A 24,251-nucleotide genomic window follows, 5' to 3' on the forward strand; every position below is an offset into this window, starting at 1 on the left:
CTCCCCTTATTACTTTATAAAATATTACTTTATTTCCATTTTCCATTTATTACTTTACAAATGAAAATATCCTTTCACTCCTTAACATGTAATATCTTCACTATTAGAATGTAATCTCTTTGAGAGAAAGTACCTATTTTCAGTTTTGTATTTGTTTATTTAGTACTTAACATACTATTTGACAAATTTGACAGATGATGAATTCTGCATGACTGTTTATTCTTTTAGACCCTTTTTTGGAAAGATGTTCATTAAAAATTATGCTTTTTCAATAATGATAAATGCTGGAGAGGAATGCAGGAAAACTAGGACATTAATTTATTGTTGGTAAAGTTGTGAAATGATCCAACCATTCTGGAGAGCAATTTGGAATTGTGCCCAAAGGAATATAAAAATTTACAAGTAAAAAATAAAAATTCCCATTGATGCAGCAGTGTAACTATTGGATCAATATCCCAAAATCATAAAAAAGGGAAAAGGACCCAAATGTGCAAAAAAATGTTTTAATAACCCTTTTTGTAGTGGCAAAGAACCAGAAATTGAATGAATACCTCTCAACTGGAGAATGACTAAGTTATGGTGTGTGAATGCAATGGAATATTATTGTTCCATAAGAAATGATGAGCAGGTTGATTTCAGAAAAGCCTGGAAAGATTTACATGAACTGATATTGAGTGAAGCGAGCAGAACCAAGAGCACATTATACACATGTCTTAGTAAAGGCAACTCTGAATTCTTAAAAGTCACTGCCAGTAGCACTTGGTAAAACGGTGAAAGAAGCAAACTTACTTTGAGGCCCCTGTGGCTTTGAATTGCTCTATAGACTTCAAGAGCTCCACCTGTAGCTACTTCTTGTACCTATGCCTCTGCTCCCTGATTTTTCAGTCTCCCCATTCCCCTGCTTAATCTCTATCCAAATTGTCCTATCTTGTGCTTTGTCTTCAACTTCCTCTCTAGGCATTTATTCTATCACATTCCTGAAGTCTCCTTATTCTGAAAGTCCACTCCACCCCTGGACTTCTTTGAAACCTTTAAAGGAAGGAGAGAGAAGAGTTCTGAGGTCTCTGAAGAGAGAACCTGGCTCTTTAGCCAGGGGAATCTAGCTAAAGAAAATCTTCAAGAAAAGGAATGTGAATGCTGTCCCATTGGTCCAAAATCTCCAGCAGGAAATCACCTGCAGCATGTCTGACATTCTTAGTGGTGGGCAGAACTATTGCCACTTTTCATCTGTCCAGAAGTAAGGAAGCTCAGGACACACATTTCTCTTGCCCTGAATACAAGGAAGTCTCTCAAAACTTTCTGGGAAAATTGTACCTGTCAAAGCTAGTTGCCATCTGTAGTATTCTCCAGAACATGCAGAATACCGTGGGACAAAGTTGCTCTCAGAAGCACAGACCATCCCTAAGTTCTTCTTTTGAAAGGATCAGCCCTCCTTCTGGATAGCCTGCACTAAGGGCAATTAGGTAGCACCTGCTAGACCAGAAGTCAGGTTCACCCCCCTGAGATGTCTGGTCTCAGACACTTTCTGGGAAAGTCACTAAATCCAGTTTACCTCAGTTTCTTTATCTATAAAATGAGTAGGACAAGGAAATGACAGTATCTTTGCCAAGAAAAGGCCAAATGAGGTCATGAAGAGTTGAATAAGACTGAAAAATAATTACATAAAATCTCAAGAATATGTGGCCCACACCCTTTGTCCCCACTGAAGAGGCTGTTCAGAATTATTAGGGAGAAACTCCAGGAGAGTGTTATTTTAGGACAATGTAACTCCAGGACAATGTACCTCATTTGAGAAAGAAGAAGGAACTTAATGTTTCAAAGAAGCATAAAGAGTTAAGTAACAAGGGATAATTCGCCTATCAGATCTCTGGAGAAGGGAGGAATTTATGACCAAAGAAGAACTACAGAACATTATGAATCACTGTCTCTCTACTCCCCTCTACCCTTTCTAGTTTTGGAGGTATAACTAAATCAATTCTTATTACTTCTGGAATTAATGTGTCAATGTACTGCCCTGTGATTGTATTTGTTACTCCCCTTATTACTTTATAAAATATTACTTTATTTCCATTTTCCATTTATTACTTTACAAATGAAAATATCCTTTCACTCCTTAACATGTAATATCTTCACTATTAGAATGTAATCTCTTTGAGAGAAAGTACCTATTTTCAGTTTTGTATTTGTTTATTTAGTACTTAACATACTATTTGACAAATTTGACAGATGATGAATTCTGCATGACTGTTTATTCTTTTAGACCCTTTTTTGGAAAGATGTTCATTAAAAATTATGCTTTTTCAATAATGATAAATGCTTTGATTACATTAAATCAAAAATTTTTGCACAAACAAAACCAACAGAAAAAGATTAAAAGGGAAATACAAAGCTGAGAAAAATCTTTATAGTCAGTATTTCTGATAAAGGTCTCATTTCTAAAATATATAAAAAACTGTGTCAAATTTATAAGAGTGCACATCATTTCCCAATTGATAACTGGTCAAAGGATATGAACAGATAATTTTCAGATGGTGAAATTAAAGCCATTCATAGTTACATGAAAAAATGCTCTAAATCACTATTGATTAGAGAAATGCAAATTAAAACAACTCTGATTGGCTAAGATGACAGTAAAGGATAATGATAACTGTTGGAGGGGATGTGGGAAAATTGGATCACAATTCATTGTTGGTGGATTTGTGAACTAATCCAACTATTCTGGAGAGCAATTTTGAAATATGCCCAAAGGACTCTCAAACTGTATATACTCTTTGACCCAGCAGTGCCATTACTGGGTCTATATGCCAAGGAAATCATAAAGGAGGGGAAGAGGACCCACATGTGCAGAAGTGTTTGTAGCAGCTCTTTTTTTGGTAGCAAAGAACCGGAAAAGGAGTGGATTCCCATCAAGTGGGAAGTGGCTGAAAAAGCTGTGGTACATTAAGGTAGTGGAATATTAGTGTTCTATCCTTGGTCAGCAGATCTTCAGATTTACAGATAGTTTTGGTCAGCAGATCTTCAGATTTACAGATAGTTTCTTTAAATACATAGTTTGATTAGCTATTTTTAATGAAATTATTTAATTTTAATTGAACTGGGAGATGGTTGTAAGTGATCAACCTCAGTGGACACTTGGGATCACTGACAAGTACCTCGGAAGAAAAAGGCAACACAGTACTCAGTTTGGGTATCTGTACATGCTTCAGATGAGAAAAAGAAAATAATTTCTGCTTGTTTACCTGACCATAAAATGCAAGTCCCTGTGTCTATAATTGTCCTATGTCTGGATTATGCCAATGGAATCTGTCTGTTCTATAATGATATCAAAGCTTTCTTCATCCATGGAATAAAATGTTACTTAAAAAACTTGTCTCTTCTCTTCTCTTCTATCTTTGTCTCCCTAGGCCAAGAGCAAAAGTTGGCTCCATGACCATCTGTCCAGGGAAATAAAATATTTGTGGGAATAGTTGTCTCTGACCATGAACATCTTTTTTGTGTGAAGGAACTCTAAGCAAAGTCAAGTTTGTTGCTTATGGTCACTGCAAACAGTAAAAATAATAGGGTCATTGGCAGAAATACAGAGACAGTAAGAGAAGTCAGGGAGCCAATTTCTTGACCAGTTTAAGGCTTTTGGCAGCAATGACAGTTTAAAGACATTACTCCCAAATGATTCATTTTCCATCACTCTCAATGCATATGATGTTGATTTATTGTCACAATTAAAACTTGATTAAACAATTTCCTTTTAAAAAAAACAATCTAGGCAACTAAACTACCTAATCAAAGAAATTAGTCTATCCTAGTATATGATCATGTGCTTGTGAGACTAGTCTGTCATTCTTTCTCATGATACAGGTAACCACACTCTTCTTGAGATTTTTAACTTCACTTTAAGCTACAGGAGAATTTACTAGACTCCAAGTTTCCTGAGGACAGGGACCATATTATACCCTTCATGCCAGCAGAAAGTTTTATACATAGTGTACACTCAATAAATATTTATTTAATGAATGAATACTCATGGGAATACAGCTTTCTAATCCTGATTCAGTGTCTTTTTGTGGAATGGCATTGCATGGCATGTGGTCATAAGGTATTGGAAGTAAGAACAGAGACAAGACAATGCAAAAATCCAAAATTGGCAGGATTTAGTAAGTACGTATGAGATGATGTCAAGATTTTGAAGACAACTCTGCATTCTTAGATTCGTTTCCAGTAGAATGCCAGTTCTGTGAAGTCCTATCAAGCTGAAAAATGTAGATCCAGAGATGAAAGATCAATAAACATCATGCACCTCCTATGTGCCAAGTACTTCCTAAGTACAGAGGATACAAAAAGAGGCAAAACACAATCCCTGACCTCAAAGAACTCACAATCTAATTATAACAACTAGCATTTACTTAGCCCCTACTATGTGCCAAACGTTGTTCTAAGCCATTTACAAATATCATGTTATTTTATCCTTGCAAACAGTCTTGGAAGGCATATTATTATCCTTATTTTATAGTTGAGGAAGCTGAGGTTAAATGACTTGACTAAGGTCACACAGCTAAAATGTATCTGAGATTGGATTTGAAATCTATCCACTAAATGTAGCTCTAAGACCTGAGTTCAAATTCAGCCTCAGATACTGACTTTCTAACTGAGTGATCTTGAGCAAGTCACTTAATCTCAATTTCCTCATCTATAAAATAAGTATAATATCACCTGTCTCCCAGGGTTGCTGTGAAGATAAAATAAGATAATATTTATGAAGTCCTTTGTAAATCTTAAGCACAAATTAAATTATATTATTGTTATTATTATTATTATCATCATAATGTGAGGAAGAACTGAGTTCAAATTCAGCCTCAGAATTAGTTAGATGACCTAAATCCACTAAAGAGAAAATAGCAATCTGCTACAGCATCTTTGCCAAAAAACTCCACTTTGGTGGACTATGATCCACATGGTCACAATGAGTTAAAAACAAATGGACAATTAAATAGCAATCATTATCATTACCTATACCATTTCCATGCCTTTCATAGGGTTCTATGCACATAGTTATTTAGTAAATGTTATTAGGAAATCTTCTCCAGTGGAGAAGATATGTGGAATTGTAAAACCTCAGTGCAGTTCTCCAGTCACATTACATACAGACCTTCTAATCTGCCTATACATTTTTCACTAAAAGGAAGACCCTTTAAATATTTGTACCTCCAAGTACAGAACCTGATACATCACAGGCAATGAAATAGCCATTGAGTGACATGAGTCACATGTGAATATGGGGGGTGGGGATGGGGAATGGTCTTTAGCTCGGGACATAGGGAAGACAAAATCCAGAGTTCCAAGAAAAAGCTTGGTGTCAGTAGGCTTATAAAATTATTTTCAGTTTGTTTTATAATATTTTATTTTCCCCAATTATATAGGAAAATAATTTTTAACTTTTTTAATAAAGATTTTGAGTTCCAAATTCTATCATTCTCTTTCTTCTTCTCCTTCCCGCTGCCTGAGATGTCAAACAATCAGAATTTATGACTTTTAAAAAAGCAATGAAGAAGAATGATATGGCATAGGGCAAGACTTTTAAAACTCTTCTAACTTGTGACTCCTTTTCAATGGAGAAAGTTTTAAGCAACCCAGTCTCAAATCTGAATTGAGGTGTTTCTGGTGGCATTCATACATGTGCTATGCAAAACATACATGTTGTTTGTTCAGAACCAAGGCTGCAGTGAAGTCATGCAGGCAAATGCTGCCAGAAACACCTTGGATTCATTATGCATTTCATTTTGAATTAATTTTTGGTCATTGCATTCAGAAACCTTATATTGTTGCCATTTTTGTGACACACAAATTCAGTCATGTGATACATATGGATTTGCAATTCAAGTTTAAGAAACTTTGGCAGAGGGAGTTGTAGAAGATTTCCCAAATTGGCATTGAGAAATTGCAGGATTCATTGAGTGTAAATATTATGAGAAAGTCCAAAGAAAGGAAAAGACACTTTGAAGAATATGGATCATGTAAATTATGAGTATTTTATGCATATATGCTTCTCTACAAGGTCTTGAATTCCAAGCAAGGAGAGATAGGTTTGGTGAAGCTTTCTGGTTGGCAGCCCATTTTCCCCATCGCCATCTGAGCTCTCAAAGGATTTCAAACCTTACCAAAAACCAACTACCCAGAGTGTTTTGGACCCTGACCTTAAAAAGGATTTATGGGAAGGAATGGAGAAACCAAGCTTACTAAGACATGGCAGAAAATGTCTCCAGTTAGAATTTCTAAGTTGGACTCTCCCAACATGAGTTGAGCTGAGAATTCTCAGGCATCATTGTTTCTCAATTACAGGGGAAAGCCTGAAAAATGAGGGACAGAATCCCAGAGCTATCAGCACCCATCTGAGATGCAGAAATGGGGCTGTTGCTAAAGTTGTCTTGGAAATTTCCTCTTGAACTTTTCTGGGGAATTGAGATATATCTTCCCACTACTTGCCCAACTCACTCCTCTAATAGTGAATTAGATGGAAGGGAGCCAATCACATAGTTCTTAATTCTCTCTTCCTCCCATTTTCTATCCACTCACAAATACCATTTTTAAAATGAACAGTATTACTTTAAGTGCTTCTCAATCTGTGTTTGACAATGTATTTTTTAAGATAGTCATTGGAATCTCTTCCAGTTGTACTTATTTGAAAGCTAGCAGTGAGATTGGAAATGGAGATCACAAAGTCTTGTAATTTTCTAAAAACAGGGCAAATCAGTTGAAGGGAATCCAACCACATGTTTAATTGAAAATAAAATACATTATTTTTTGTTATTCAATAATTTTAGTCATGTCTGAATCCATTTGGGGTTTTCTTGCTACTGGAACACTAGAGTAATTTCTCATTTCCTTTTTCAGCTTATTTTAAAGATGAGGAAACTGAGGCAAAGATAGCTAAGTGACTGACCCAAAGTCACATCATTAGTAAGTGTCTAAAGTCAAATTTGAACTCAAGAAGATAAGTCTTCCTCGTTCCATGCCCAGTCCTCTATCCACTGCATGCACTACCTAGCTGCCAAAGAACATTATAGGGATAAAGACATTAATATTGAAGATTTCTTTTGAGACAAGAGCTTCTAAGAAGCCCACGGCTTCTAATTTACTTTAAATTTCAAGTCTCTAGCTGCTATTCCCTAGCAAATAGGAAGTTGAAAGGAAAAACCAAGAAACAAATGAAATTGAGCTTCCTCACCTCCAAAAAGGAAATGAGTTTTATGAGCATGTTCAGAAGTTATGCTAGCTCATCAGATAAATGAGAGGTTGGTCCATTAAGCAAAGAGCACCATCAGAATATGAGGGCAGAGATTCTAATTTTAATATTTTTATACTAGTATTTAGTATACTATAGCCAGAGGTAGGTTCAAATCCAGGCTTTACCACTGACTAGATTTGTGAAATGGAAAGTTAATTATTTTCTCAGAGCCTTGATTCCTTTTTTACAAAATGAGGATGATACTTATACTATCCACTTCATGAGGTAATGAAAGGAAAAGAAAGTAAAGGAAACAGCAAGTATCACTAGATTAGGATCCAGGAATACTAACTTCAGTCACTTACTCCAGATACTTCTTCCTCCCTCCTTTTCTTCCTTCCTCTCTTCCTTCTTTCCTTCCTTCCTTCCTTCCTTTCTTCCTTCCTTCCTTTCTTCCTTCTTTTCTTTCTTCCTTCCTTCCTTCTTTTCTTACTTCCTTCCTTCCTTCTTTTCTTCCTTCCTTCCTTCCTTGCTTTTCTTCCTTCCTTCCTTTTCTTCCTTCCTTCCTTCCTTTCTTCCTTCTTTTCTTTCTTCCTTCCTTCCTTCTTTTCTTCCTTCCTTCCTTCCTTCTTTTCTTCCTTCCTTCCTTCCTTGCTTTTCTTCCTTCCTTCCTTTTCTTCCTTCCTTCCTTCCTTTCTTCCTTCTTTCCTTCCTCCCTTCCTCCTGTTTTTCATCTTTTCCTTCCTTCCTTCTTCCATATCTTGGGGGGCATCAGGCTAGATTTCTTTCTTATGGACGATGCCTTAAACCCAAATCACTCTGGTTCTCATTGATTGGCCAACAAAAGTTGCTAAGCTCATTTGGTCTTTGTTTTGGCCAGCTCCATTACCTCAGACAAAATGTAAATAGCAATTGGTACTGTTTTAGTCAGAAAAAAAAATGAATGTTAAAATTTATTTTATACATAATGGGAAAAAACCTAAAATGTTATTTGAAAAAAGAATTTATGTAAAGAACAACAAAAATAGCAGTTCCAAACACTGCTAATTTATTAGACAAAAGGCAAGAGGGAAAAATAAAACATAACAGCAAGATTTTGAAAATGAGATACAATAAATGAATAGAGGTACTAAGTCAAGCTAACAGGCATTTATTATGCACCTGTTTTGTGGCAGACACTGCGCTGAGTGCTCAGGATATTAAGAAAGGTAAAGGATAGCCCCTGCTCTCAAGAAGCTGATAGTCTAATGAAGGGGCAAAATGGAGCCAACTACGAATAAACAAGTCACATACAGGTTAAACTGGACTTAATGAACATAGGGCATAGAAAAGCAATAGCATTAAGGAGGAATCAGGAAAAAAAATCTTAGAGAAGGTATAGCTTTATCTAGAACTTGAAATAAGTCAAGAAAACCAAAAGTTAGTGACATGGAGGGAAAGAATTCTAGAACTGGGGGGTTGCCAGTGAAAATGCCCTGAGTCAGGAAGCAGAATAGAACAGAAACAAATGTGCTGAAGGAAAGCAAAAGTGGTTGCTTGTTTTAAGCATCCTTGAAGCTGGGGCAGAATTACTTTGAAAGGATCTGGCTCTTCAGACTCACCTGAAGCCTGTAACTTGTCCCAACTTACTTCTAGTACTCCTCATTCAAGTCTTTCTGAAACCTAGGAATCCTAATATTAACAACACTTAGTAGCTTATATGTCTATAACTCTTAATGGCTTACATGGATGTAACATTTTGTGGTTTACCAAGATCTTTCCTCCCACACAATCCTGGCTCAGTTAGACCATTTTACCAGTGAGGATACCCAGATACTAAGTGACTGGCCTGAAGTCACATAACAACTGAAAACAGAGCCAATATTCAAATCGAGGTCTCTTCAGTCCAAGGTTAGTGATCTTGGACATAATTCAATCCAACAATTCAACAAATTTGTATTAATTATAATAAACCCAAACACTTTATGGAATTCCTGGAATGGACTTGATCCCAGGAGTCTTTCAGAATCACAAAAAACAAGTCACAGATCCTACTGAATCTTTTTTTTAGGAGTATTAGGAACCTACTTTCTCTCCTGCTAGTGAGGTTATGGCTTTCTCCTGCCTACAAGATCCCCATGTATAGCCCAGACTTCTGGGCATATTATCATTTCCTGAAATCTACCATGATGTGTCTTTGAATAATCAAAATCTACTCATCTCTCTCTTAATATCCTATGAACTGTTGAAATGTATGTAGTTCATTTGTGATTTATCACAAATTATAGTTAGCTTTAATCAGAAACCCCTAAAGGGACAACTGAATGGTGCAGTGGATAGAGTGCTGCACCTAGAGTCAGGAAGATTTATCTTCCTGAGTTTAAATCTGGCCTCAGACCCTTAGTAGTTGTGTGACTCTAGAAAAGTCACTTAATCCTCTTTGCTTCAGAGTCCTCGTTTATAAAATGAAGTGAAGAAGAAAATCAGAAACCTCTCCAGTATCTTTGTCAAGGAAACCCTAAGTGAGGTCATAAAGATCTGGACACATCTGAAATGACTGAACAACAAAGTACCCTGATTCCCTAGGCTCAGCTGCATCTTCTGAACCTTGTATTGTATGAAGTTAGTATAGTGCAATGTTGAAATTATGGTATTGTGGCAAGACCCCTGAATTAAGAGTTCAATTTTAATCCTGATCATATATTGGTTGGCTTATTATTACCTCAATAAGTCACTTGCCCTTTGTCAACTATAAAAAAGTTATTTGGCTGCTTGTGAGAATGGAACTTTGCAATCCCTACAACTAGGCAGGCAAAGACTGGTCAGTCACTTGAACTCAGGACTTCTGAAATGCAGCATACTAAGCCAATTGAGCATCCATCCTAAGTGCAGAATCTTCAGCATTTCATAGGGCTAGTAAGAGTTTGATATTGTTCATCTGGTAATTGTTTATATTCTTTGACCACTTATCAATTAAGGAATAATTTTTGGGTATGTATTTGTGTTATTTCCCTTTATATCTTGCACATTAGATCCTTATCAGAGATATATTATGCCAAAAAATTCTCCCCAGCCCCAATTAATAATTTTTCTTCTTATCTGGGTCACAATGATTTTATTTGTATAAAAGGTTTTTAATTTCATGTAATAAAAATGCATGATTTTATCTTTTGTGATTGCCTCTATTTCTTGTTTGGTTAAGAACTCTTCCCCTAGCTAGGTGGCGCCTTGAGTTCGAGAGGACCCGAGTTCAAATCTGGTCTCAGACACAACACTTCCTAGCTGTGTGACTCTGGGCAAGTCACTTAACCCCAGCCTCAGGGAAAAAAAAAAAAAGAAGAACTCTTCCCCTAATCATAACTGTGGAAATTGCCTGATCTTGTTCTTTCCTAATTATATTATAGTGTTACCTTTTTTGTGTTGTTGTGCCATGTCTTTTAAGATCTTTTCCAGTTCTAGATCTATGATCCTATGCTATCATGCTATCATTATCTGAAGTTGTCTTCTTGCTCATAGTTTCACTCCCTTTCCAATCCATCCTTCATAATTTTACATGAATAATCATAATAACATATCATTTTGATCATTCCTCAAAAGAAGAAAAAAAAAATTAAATATAAAGAGGATCCCACTTCCTACAAAAGATGCCATTTGAATTTTGGCATTCAAAGGCCTTTTCACTCTGGCTTTAACCTGACCTTCCTATCTCTTTATGTTGCTTGCATTCATATAGTCTACATTCTAATCAAATTAAACCATCCTCATCTCTTGTTCTTGTTGACTAATTGATTTTAGAGCCTCTACACTATTTCTCATTATACTCTTCTACTTTTCTGTTTGATTGTATACTTTCTTCAACCACCTTCTCCTATAATCTATCTGCTGAAGTTCATTTCCTTCAAGGATTAAATTAGATGTTGTCCCCTTTTTGAAACTTTCCCTTACTTTTTTAGTCTTCCAGATGAAAGTGGTCTTTCCCTCCTCAAATTTATCATAGCATTCTTTTTGAGCTTTTGAGTTTATCTTAGTCTTTCAGAGTTATATTTGCCTTGATTTTTTCCTCTTACTGTTAAGTCCCTTGGGGGCAGGCCTAGGGCCTATCACTCATATTTTCATCACCCAGAAAAGTGTTTTGGATAGTAGTTGGCACTTAATCCATGTATATTGGACTGATGGAAAGGGGACCAACAGATGAAACATGATGTTCCCTTTCTCAGATACTCTTACAGCAAAGAGAAGTATGAAGGCAATTTTCTCACACAACAAATAACCATATTTCCATGTCTCCCTTCTTCCCAGGCCCAGTATATTCCTATCTTTTAACACAAATGCTCTGCAGCATGGTATAGAATATTTTCCCCCAGGGATCTACATGAGAGAGTAGAATGCAGACAAAAAAAGAAAAGCCAGCCAGAAAGAGCCCTATGCCAACACAATGAGGTCCCAGATGGCTTATTTATCACCCCTCACGTCAACACTGTCAGTTAAACATCTACAACATATAGGTTGGCCTAGAAATACTAACATAGAGAGGCTTTGACTTATCTTGCTTTTATGCATGGTGGAAAAGCATGGAAATGGATAGTTTGCTTATATTTATTGACAAAAGATAATTGTCTTCCAGCCACATCATTATGTCTCACTCATTGTAATAAAGAGAAAAAGAAAGACAGTGGGGAACTTGGAAGAAAAAGTTGAGCTTTTTTTTTTTTTGAGATATTAAAGCAGGAATTAGTCAGTTCTTAAAAATTAACTTTTATTGATATTGTTAGGATTCTTACAAGGCACTAAGTACAAGAATGGATAGAGACAATAATTATTTAATTTAGCATGATTGATCTGATCAGGAGAAGTTATGGGCCAGAACCTGAAACAAGGTACTGAGTGGAATTGAGGAGACAATCTAGTTTAGCATTGATTTAATCCTATAACAAATAATGGTTTTCTAGTGATGTAATGATGTGTGTATACTCAGTGTGCAGCATATAAGCAAGAAGCTCTCAGGGCCAAGGGGGACTTCGGGAGATTCAGAGTCAGGATTCAGTCAAGGAGATTTACAAGTTGGGCAGAATGAAGGAAAACAGAGAAGTGATGGCAGGCTGTCCTGTGGAGAACACTGAAACCAAGTTCTGGAAGGCCTCCAGAAAACTAGCTGAGCCCCAAGTGAAGGAGATAAGATTTGGAAAGAGACAGTAAAGGACTTAGACTCCTGGCTGCATTTGAACTGAACTGAAACAAAGGCTGCTCCCAGAAGCTCCCAAGAAACCCTCTCACAAAGAACGATTACAATTTAGAGAAGAGAACACTAAATGATATTTTTTGGTTTTCCATCATGTTCATTTCCTAATACATTTCTCTTTCACCTTCCTTACCCAGTGAGACAATTCATATAAGAGGGAATTAATTTTTTTTAAATTCACTTCCTCAAAACCAACCAAAACACCAAAAAAAATCCAGCAATAAATGCAGCTTCATATCTGTATCATCCTTTCCACAAACATGTACACATACACACTAAACATTCCATTAAAAAAGGAGGGAAATGGGTCCTTATATCTCTTCTTTACAATCAAACTTGGTCATTATAATTAGAATCAATTTTAAATTATTATCCATCCTGTTTACATTATTACAATGATTGTGCATTTTGTTTTCCTTGTTCTACTTTCTTCATATTGCATCAGTTCATATAAATCTTTCCATGCTTTTCTATATTATTCATATTCCTTTTCTCTTACAGTATAATAATATTCTATCATATTCATATACCACAATGTATTTAGTCATTCCCTAATTGAAGAGCATCTAGTTTGTTTTCCATTCTTTCCAAATATAAAAAGTTGTAGATGTAAATAATTAAGTATTAAAAGCTGTTGTAAAGATTTGGGTTTGTATGGTCCTTTCTTCCTATCTTTGACTTCTTCAGAATATATAACTAACAGTGGAATGTCTAGGTCAAAAAATATGAATGTTTTCAAAAGGTATGGATGTTTTATAATCGCTAATTTTTAAGCATAATTCCAAACTGCTTTCTAGATTGGATAGACATATTCATAGTTCTATCAACAATGTGACTGACTCTCCAAACATTGATTATTACCACTTTTGTTATCTTCTGCAAATTTATTATGTGTGAGGTAAGATCTCAAAGTTGGTTTGATTTGCATTTCTATATTCAATATTGGATAAATCTCTTTTATGCCAGTTAATAGTTTTTAATTTCTCTTGAGTTTATTTTGGTCATTATCCATTAGATGATCAAACTTTAGAAATGCTACATGAATTTTTATAGGATTGTTAGAACTTTCAGTGAGACCTATACATTCCTGCCATGTTTTCTATGTTGTCATTGCTGTTATTTGTCCTTTGTTCTTTAGAAGGACCTATAACAAGACAAAGATAATGTCTTGATTTGCAAGTGGATTGACTTTAAGTGAGGCAGGGCTGTGTAAATTCATCAATCTCACTCTTTCCTCCAGAGTCATCTGAGTCTGGTGGCAAGACATAAATCAAAATGTGGCATCTAGGATGCAGGGGGAGACCTTAGCCTCTTTAAGGGAAGGTCTTTCTCACATCTCAGTTTGTCAAAGGCAATGCCCACTCAAAGGCTAGGTAAGAACTGAGGCAAAAGATGGCCTAATTTGTCTTCAGAGTTTCTGGCCAGAACAAAAAAATGCTTGTTATCTATAGCCATTTTAAGCCATTAAAACCTAAACAATGATCAAGAGATTCAACTGACCTGGAGAACAGATCAAAGAGAAATAATGCAAGAATAGTCAGACTACCTGAAAAAATACAATAAAAAATAATATTGATACATTGTTATAAGAAATTATCAAAGAAAATTGAAGTTCTAAAATATGAGAGTTAAGCAGAAAGAAAAAAATCCACCAATCACCACATGAAAAAGATCTTGAGGTGGAAAACTTTCAGGAATATTATAGCCAAATTTCAATGCTCCCAGGTTAAAGAGAAAATGCTGGAAGCAGCAAGGAAAAAAAAATTAAATATCATGGAGCTGCAATAAGGATTACACAAGGCCTAGCAGCTATTACATTAAAGGGTCTTAGGTCTTGGAATATTATATTCTGTACACCAAAAGAGCTAAGCTTAACTATAATCATCCATGAAAAAAAGTGAATGTTTAATGAACTGAAAGACTTTCAGCTTTTTATAACAAAAATCCCAGAACTTAAGAGAAATTTCAATATATAATGTCCAGGAGAAATATAAGGTAAACATCAAAGACTAATTATAAATCATGTAAAATATTAGCAGTGCTTATAATTGTCATCATTATTAAAAGGTCAGCCTATCTCAGGCTTGTCAAACTAGAGTAAACCCTCACTTAGAATCAGAAAATTTGATTTTACATCTTAGATCTTTCATTTACAACTTATGTGACTTAGGGGAAATCATTTAAGATCTCCAAGTCTCAGTTACCTCATCTCCCAAAATGAAGAAGTGGGTAATGGTTGATCTCTAAGGTTTCTTCCAAACATAAAATCCTATGATCCCTACAAGACCCATCTTGAACTAGGACCCCTGGAGAAGGTAAAAGTTAGATGTGGCTTTTAAAGTGAGTGTACTAATTGGCTTGTCAGCTGAGACTACCATCTTGCAACTCACATATATATGGCCTTGGTTTGGATTTTTGTTCTGCAGTTGATTTTTATGATCACATTACAGTTCAGTTGTTTCCAAGGGTGTGTATGTGTGCAAAGAACATCTGCAAAATAAGGGATCTGAATTGCATTCAGACTTATTCTCTGAAATGTGTATTTTTGCATTAGTTGGAGATTTCCAAACCTCCTCATGATTATTTTCTGCAGAAAATACAGCCTCTTTCCATTAGCCACATAAGACAATTTGAGTCAAAGAACCAAGTGAGCCAAATTGGTTGAATTTAATTTTTTTCTTTTTTTGGCATGAATGTTAGAATAAAATGAATTGGAAGAACTCTCAGTTGGACTCATTAATCCAATTTTGACCCAGGCAAATTTTTATTCTGGAAAAGCAGAATAACTATGTGATGAAAACATTTTTTCTTTTATGCGTATTTATTTTACTTTAACCATTCTTTCAGAATAGAAAGTCTGGAGTAGGTTCAGTTTATGTCATTTAGATAGGCAACTCTAGGCTAGATCTGACCACACTTCACATTATTTACTCCTTCAATTCTAGTGCATGCTGTGTGTGGGCTTTAGTGGAGGCATGCGCCAGACATTTGTGAACTGCCCCACATTTAGTTTTGTTCATGAACCTGCTTCCAAAATGCTTAAGAACAATTTAATTAAGAATGAAATCAAAAACTATGATACATCTGGTTCATCATTTTTAGAATATAAACTTTAAAATGAAATAATGAATAAATAAGTTCTCTAACCAGATGGGCAAAAGAATAGTGTTGAAGTCAAAGCCCAGCTCCACTGAAAAAAATGTTTAAAAAGCCCTTTTCTTCTCTTGCTATTTCCTTAATGAGTTCCCCTTCTGCTATAGCAGAGAAAATGTAACATGAGAGGAATTAGCAAGAAGTGCTAGAAAAAAGCTCAAAATTTAGCATTGCAGGGCCTAAGTTTGCATTTCAGCACCACTATTTACTACCCTGTCTGACTTTGGGAACATTATTTAATCTCTATGGATTAAATTCTCACCTACAAAATGAGAGGCTACTAAGTGGTCCAATGGATAGAGCTTTGGGCTGGGGTCAAGAAGTCCACATTTATTGGACTTGTGACCAAGAAGCAAGTCACTTAACCTATCTAAGATTAGATTTCTTTGGGAATAATAATAGCATTTACCTCATAGGATCCTTGTGAAGACCTAATGAAGCTTTGTCAGCAGCTTTGAAAATATTAAAGCTCTACATAAGTGTCAGTTATAAGCTAGTAATATTAATAATGGGCAGCTTTGTAACAGCATAATGTACAAAATACTAGGCCTGAAATTAAGAAGATTCATCTTCATGAGTTTCATAAGTCCAGCCTCAGACACTTACTACCTGTGTGATCCTTATTTGCCTCCATTTCCTTATCTGTAAAATGAGCTGGAAAAGGAAATGGCAAACTACTCTAATATCTTCACCAAGAAAACTCCAAATGAAGTCACAAGTAGTTGGACATGACTGAAACAACTAAATAACAAATAATAATAGCCAATAATAATCGTCAATAATAAAAAGCTTATATTTATATAGGGATTACTATAAGCTGTGAATGTTCTAAGCACTTAATAATTATTTGATTTTCAAATTAAATCTACAAGATAAGTGCTATAATTATTCCCATTTCCTGGTGCTTTATCCACTGCTATCTAACTGCTCCTATATAAATCCTCACATTTAGACCCCATAGTTTTCTTCTTCATGTTTACTGAATCCTGGTACATGCATTATGTAAGTTCTGAAGCATGCAAGTCATGTTGCTGGGCTGACCAGAGATCCTTAAATATCTCTCATTCACTCATTAGATGGTAAATCCTTTGAGGGCAGTCCTTATTTTCTTTTCTCTTTTTATAATCTTAGCACTTAGGACAGTGTCAAGTACATAGTAGGAGTTTAATAAATGTTTATGGAGTAATTGACAATCAAATCACATTGAAAAGAAGCAGCATGAATAATGAAATGCACGCTAGACTTGATCTTGGACTGACTTCAAATTCCAAATCTGCTACTTATTACCTATGCAAAATAAGTCACTTCGCCTCTTATGCTTTAGTTTCTTCATCTGAATCACGAGGAGGCTGGCCTGAACGGATTAAACACCACAGGTTCCTACCCTTGCATCATTGTTCACTCTCACCATACATTTTTTAATTCCTTGGAGGACACTTAAATTCAATTTGCAGCAGCTCTCCTTCCGTGACCTGGCTCCCCAAATGCATGAATTATCAGTGAGGTTATCTAAAACTGAATTCAACTGATTCTCCAGGGTTAAGGCAGTTTGGAGAGTATCCCAAGGGAATTTCCAATCCTTAGCCAAATCCCTGCCTACACTCTTATTTGAACGGACTAAGCAGCTGCCCACATTTCCCATAAGAAGGACAATCATGAAAACTGAATACATAAATTAAAAAAGGATTTCCTTAGAAGGAGTGATGAGAGAAGGATGATATATAAATATACATATTTATGTATGTCTGTATATATATACATATATGTATATGTGTGTATATTATATATATATTATATAACTATATGTTAGTTATATATAATATATATATGTTATATATAAGATTACCAGAAGTTGTCATTTCTGATCCAGACCTTGAATGAAGTGATAACAATACATTAGTGGAGAGTGGAGAAAGTAATATAAGTGGTATGATTCTTCATTTTGCTTGTGAGAAAACTGAGACTGAAAAAAATTACTTGAGGAACCCTAAGCCTGGGGAGTTAAATGCAAGCAGAAAGGGAGGAGAGGCACTAATTCATACATAAGATATCCTGTAGATTGTAAATTAACTTAGTTTTTAAATGTAACATTATCTATATTCAATGTAGTCATGTATTTTGTTAGATAGTTCCTATTATCTTTTGACTTGCTTTGGATGCACTCAGGAATGTTTGCCATCTCTACCTTAAACCAAAACCATAATCTAGCCCCCACAATCCAGAAATCACAACCCTAATGTTCAAATTCAAGGAAGTCACTGGAAATAAATTGAGTTTTAAAGGGGGGCAGCTAGGTGGCGCAGTGGATAGAGCACCAGCCCTGAATTCAGGAGGACCCCAGTTCAAATCCAATCTCAGACATTTAACACCTCCTAGCTGTGTAACCCTGGGCAAGTCACTTAACCCCCCAAAAAAAAAGAGTTTTAAAGGCTTCCCTTAACCAAAAATACTTCCTCCACCAATGCCTGAAATTTTACCATTATTGATTTAATCCTCTGAATAAAGAAAAATTGAGATAAAAATGTATTAAGCACCTACTATTTTCTATTCACTGTGCTAAAAGACTTTACAAATATTATCTCATTTAATCTTCATAACAGCCTTGCAAGGTAGATGCTATTATTACAGTTGAAGGAATTGGGACAAACAGAAGTTAAAAGTGACTTGCTCAGAATCATATAATTAAGTGTCTGATGCAGCTTTTGAACTCAGATCTTCCTAATTCTAGGTCCAGTGCTCTTTCCTTTATGCAACTTATCTGCTTCTAGCAAACTCACTCCAGCCATTTTAAATGACATGTATCAAATTATTATTTCTCAGTACATAGTGAGAAAACTGAGAAAGGGTTTAGTGGGGGGGGGGGGGGAAAACTGAATTTGAATTCAGAAGGCCTGCGTTCTGATTTGGTTTTTATTATTTGCAGATTACAGTCTAATGTGGTCTTATGCAATTCATATCAGTTTCCTGAACCTCAATTTCCTCATCCCTCTGACCTTTAATGGTCTTCCCGGATACAAATCCCACGAGCTTATGATGTTACTGCTTATTACAAATACAAGGGAGGCTCGTTTTTTAAATTCTGATGATTTCATTATCCTGCTCCAAAGCTTTTAATTACTTCCCACTGTTTATTAAACAAGTTCCAAATTTATAAAAAGTCTAGATGTCCCAACAAATCAAATCATAAATTCAATGAGCAAAAAAGAAAATTCCTTTTAAATATTCATAGAGAAGGAGTTGTAACTGCACAAAAGTCAGAAAATCAGGGAAAACAAAATGCATGGGGTTTTTTGCATAAAATTGAAGTTTTTGAAAAATTAATCAATACTATTAAATAAGAAGGAAATAGTTAACTGGGAGGAGGGGAAAACTTTGCTTCAGGAAGATCTCAAAAAAAAAAAAAAAAGATCTAATATCCAAGATATAGTCATAGTTGATTATTCAAACATGTAAGAATGATAGCTATTCCCCAATAGATAATGCCCGAAGAATATGAACAGGCAATTCCCAAAGGAAGGCATCAACTTATTAACAGCCATCTGAAAATACTCCAAATTGCTATAAGAGAAATTTACATTAAGAGCTCTGAGATTCCTATTTATGCTTGTCACATTATTAAAGTTGTCAAAGAAGAAAGACATCATTATTAAGGACCTATCATGCAGGATAAACAAAGAAGCAGTCAATTAGGAAAAAAAAAAAAAAAACACTTTGTATTAAATTTCTCAGATAAAGATTTGGTCTCTAGACAACAGAAATATATGGGACTAAAACTCATTCTTTTGTGGATTTATGGTCAAGGGATATGGACAAACAGTTTCAAAAGAAGAATTGCAAGCTATTTAATAATCATATGAAAGAATACTTGAAATCACAAATAAGAAAAATACATATGAAAACAACCCTAAAGTTTGATCACAACAGCAAATTGGTAAAGATGACAAAGAACTTGTGGAAAGATGGGTATGCTAAAGTGTTTTTTTTTTTTTTTTTTTTTTTTTTTTTTTTTTCCTGAGGCATTGGGGTTAAGTGACTTGACCAAGGTTACACAGCTAGGAAGTATTTATTAAGTGTCTGAGACCAGATTTTAGCTCAAGTCCTCCTGTCTTCAGGGCTGGCACTCTATCCACTACACCATCTAGCTGCCCCTGTGCTAATGTATTGTTGATGGACCTGTGAATTAGTACATTTTCAAAAGAATTTGGAAATATAAGCACCTAAAATTTCTATTAGCATTTTTTGGATGGTAGCAAAGACTTGGAACAAAATCTCTAGATGTTCATTAATTTAGAAATTACTAAGCAAGTTATTATAGCACATAAGTATATTGTATTATTATAATGCTAAAAGATATAAAAAATGAATGTAAAGAAACATGGAAATATTACATGAACTGATACAAAGTGAAATACTTCAAGAAAACAATGTACATAATGATAACAATAATAGAAGGGGAAGAACAATTACTACAAAATAAATTTTAAATGTTTCAAAATTGCAAAAACAACCAGTTACAAAGAGGAAACTTGAAAAAACAACCACTACTCTTTTGCAAAGGTGAAGCTAGGAGTCTATGAGTGCCTAAGATTGCATACATTTTCAGATTTTTTTTTTTTTTACTGCATTGATTGCTTTTGCTGAGGTTTTTATTGTTTTTCCTTTTCCTCTTTTTTTCCACTTCTCTGGAAAAGGAGAAGGGAAATATATTGGGGGAATTTAGACAACTTAAGATATTAATACAATTTGATTTTCAAAAAACACAGAAGAAAAAAGAAATTCAGATAAATAATCAGGGAAGATTTGAAATTTTGAAACATGTTAAATTGATTATATTCTTTTTATTTTAAATTTTTTTCACAAAGAACAAAGTCCAAGTTCCTATCCTGCTATTCAGTTTGTTCCCAAGCTAATTTTTTTTTTTACTATATCTTCCATATCGATCTTTTTTTTAATCTACCTTGTGTTTAAGCCAAACCATCCACATGCCTATATCCTGATGCATCCTACATTCTTCTGCCTCTGGTCCTTTGTTCTTATGAAATACTCCCCATCAAATATGAATTTGAAATGTGTATAACTCTTTGTAAAAATTAAAACACTATAGAATTTATCAAGCTCAAGCTCAAATGTCCATCACCTAATACCTCCCTCCTTTCACTGACAAAAGAATCTTCTCCTTGTTTTCACCAGGTTTCCCTTCTTGACCATTCTCTTCTCCTGGATAGTCTTCCCTAAATGGGTTTCGAAGTAGAGAATCATTGATTTTCTTCCTGTTTGTCTGACAGCTTTTTCTCAGTCCCCTTTGAAGTTCACTTCTTCCCTTAACTATTATGTGTACTTTATGGACCTATTCTTGGCTCTTCTCTTCTTATCCGCCTTTTTGGGTCTTTTCATGAGGACTCAATTATAATGCCTATGTAAATGATTTCTTCCTCAACATATCTAAGCCAACTCAATCAAAGCTCCAGTGAGGAAAGTATCTAGGAGAAAGAGGTAATAATGGAAATAAGATGAAAACGAGGAGAGTAGGAAGTTTTTTTTCTGTTCTTAGTGAAAGTAAAGAGAGATTATAGGACAAGAGCTTGAGGAAATGGTGGATTTTAGTGAGGGTTTTTGGTTTTTATTTTTAGTATGAGAAATGGCTGTGTATGTGGACAGCAAGATGTGATCCAGTAAATAGAAATTAAAGATTAGAGAGTGAGGATGATGGGAGATTCTCCCTAGAGTTGTTTTTTCCTCCCTTAGGGAGAAGGAGATCTATAAATATGTAGGAATGAGAGAAATTATTACTTTACTATTATATTAATACATTGGGATTATTAATTATTCAATTGGGATCCAGCCTTTTCTCCTCAATTTCTCCATTAAAACCCAGTTCCTATATCTGAAGGAAATGCTTGATTGAGAAGATTATCCTTAATCTTCAAGGAACATGCTCTTCAATCTTGGGTGGGAACCCTCCCAACTAGAAGGCCTAAAATAGATTAGAAATTGAGCTGGGATTAGTCTCCTGTCAGGAGCTGCATCAGAGCAGAGAAGCTGAGGATTCCCCATCTGAGTACAGTAAAGCAGCACTGTAGCCCAGCCTTGAGTAGTCTGTCTCATCAGTGAAGAAGGGGCTGACACAGAGTTATCAGAAATAAAAGAAAAATACTCCCAAACACCAACTATATCAAGAAAAATTAACAAAATATGATATACAGCACAAATATATTAATTAATAAGAAATCTAGAAATAAAAAGGAAAATAGCAAAATCACAAAAGACATTAAAATATAATAAGCAAATATGAAGATGAAAGAAAATAAAGCAATAGGGACTAATGAATGTCAGAATTCTATGAACCCCCCAAAAAGCTATGACAGTAAGAAAATTTAGGATGATTTTAAAAAGAAATAAAATTCACAAAGGGAAAAATTAAGAATGAGAATTTATGTCAGAAATATATGCCCTTGATGTAAAAAATAAAGGACTCCATAAAGAACTACAAAACACAATTAGTAGTCAAGGGGGGAGGGGATAGTGAATCCAAAAAAGAAAACTTCTCTTATTAAAACAGGAATAACTATTCTAATTTCAGTTGAGATGTATTGCATTGATACTATGGCTAATTTAGCAAAAAACGAAAATATTTCTATCTTTAAAGACCTTGCATCCGATTGGGGAAAACAACAGGTAAACATTTAAAAATATATACAAAATATGTACAAAGTAAATAAAGGTAATAATGGATAGGCATTAGCAGCTGGGAGGATTATGAAAACTTAAAATAAGCTTTGAGAGAAAATGGGGATTTCAATAGCAGAGCTGGGAAGGGAAGGCATTATAGATATGTGCAAAGACCAGAAAATAGGAGAAGCAATATCACGTGCAAGGGACAATGATTAGTCTGGTTTGGTCAAACTTTGTGTATATATACATATATATATATATATATATATATATATATATATATATATATATATATATATATATGTGTGTGTGTGTAATTAATAATATTGGAAATAATTAATTCATAGTTATATATACGTATAGATACTATTTATATATATGTATATACATACATATATATAGATATATATATATAGAGAGAGAGAGAGAGAGAGCTGGATATAGATAAAGAAAAATAGACTGGACATAATTATTGTCCCATCTATATCTATCTATCTATATGTATATAATTAATTTATAGATTCATATCCATTTATCTCTATCATATAGATATATGATCTACTATGGCCAGTCATCTCATATATACACAGTTATGCCAATTGTTTCCTTTTAAAAATAAAGCAGCCAAAAATGTTGAGGTTATTTTTGTTGTTTTATTCATTCAACAAGCACATGTGTGCTAAGTGCCAAATATTCTGCTCGATGCTGTAGATACCACAAAAAATTAAATAATCCATTGCCTTCAAGGTGCTTATATTCTTTTGAAATCAATAACATACATACTCAAATAAATACATCTCTCTATATATGTCTCTGTTTTTCTCTCTTTCTATCTCTATATGAATAATTCCTCCACATATGTATGTATATGCATATGTATATTTGCAACATTAATGCATAAACATATACTTACATATGTATGTATATTTATGTGTATCTGTGTATACACACATAAATAAATATAGATTATATAGATATGTATATTTATATATATATATATATGTATTCAAAAGTAATTTCAGAGGTGAGAAGACAGCTACTAAAAATGGGATAACTCAGTTATCTCTACCATGTTAAGCCTACCATAGGAGGTGGCCATTGAGATGAGACTCTCATTTGAGGCAGAGGTGAGGAGGGAGATAGCCACCTGTATGAAGACAGAAATGGGTGATGGAATGCTCTGTTCAGGCAACAGCAGAGAGACTCATTTGGCTGGAACAGAGAATATGTGAAGGAAAATAACCAAAGCTAGAAAAGGTGGGTCAAAGCCAGACTGTAGAGGGCTTGTTTGTTTGTGTCAGCCAAGAAATAGCCTGCACTTGCTTCCCCTGTAAGACAGCGTCAAAGCCGAGAATATCCTTCTGAAATGCTAGAGGAAGTAACTGTCTTGAGATAACCCATAATTATTCCAAGGGCTCAAGAAGTCACTCCAATCCAGAAGCAAGGCTTGGCATCCTTAGCTGGCTTAGATATGTTTCCTATAAATATAAATGAGATTTGATCCTGGACATGACTAAAAATGTGTGTCTGTTTTCAATGCATAAAGGAGCCCCAGACCGTTGCCAGGTGAATGTTCAAAATAGCCTCTTGCTAATTGGCTTTTCTGCAGCAAAAGACATAAAGGGCACTTGGCATATCCTCTGGCATATTTCTCAGACCTGCCGTGTGCATGCTGAAAAAGTAATTAGATTACATCACTTGAGCCAAACTGATTTATTTTTTACTTTGCAGAAAGTATACGGAAAGATGTCCCAAATTCTGACCATCTTTAATGGCTTTAACATTTAGCAAACATTTATGAATTTATGAAGAAACTCTAGACCTAAATCTATAGACTTGGTTTCAGCTCTCAACTTTAATACTACTTCCTATCTAAGTGACCCTAGGCCAACTTATAACTCTGTGTATCTGATTTCTTTTTTTTTTTTAATTATGGCTTTTTATTTATAAGATATATGCATGGGTAATTTTTCAGCATTGACCCTTGCA

At 34.8% G+C, this 24,251-nt stretch overlaps 1 protein-coding gene across 1 annotated transcript in view; it reads right to left on the reverse strand.

Moving 5' to 3' along the window:
• The window catches only part of ANTXR1 (ANTXR cell adhesion molecule 1), a 288,623-nt gene that overhangs the window by 251,528 nt on the left and 12,844 nt on the right, over window positions 1-24,251 (reverse strand). The gene's annotated exons all lie outside the window — the stretch shown is intronic.

Source organism: Sminthopsis crassicaudata, chromosome 2, assembly GCF_048593235.1.
Source record: "Sminthopsis crassicaudata isolate SCR6 chromosome 2, ASM4859323v1, whole genome shotgun sequence".
In the NCBI taxonomy this organism is placed as follows: Eukaryota; Metazoa; Chordata; class Mammalia; order Dasyuromorphia; family Dasyuridae; genus Sminthopsis; species Sminthopsis crassicaudata.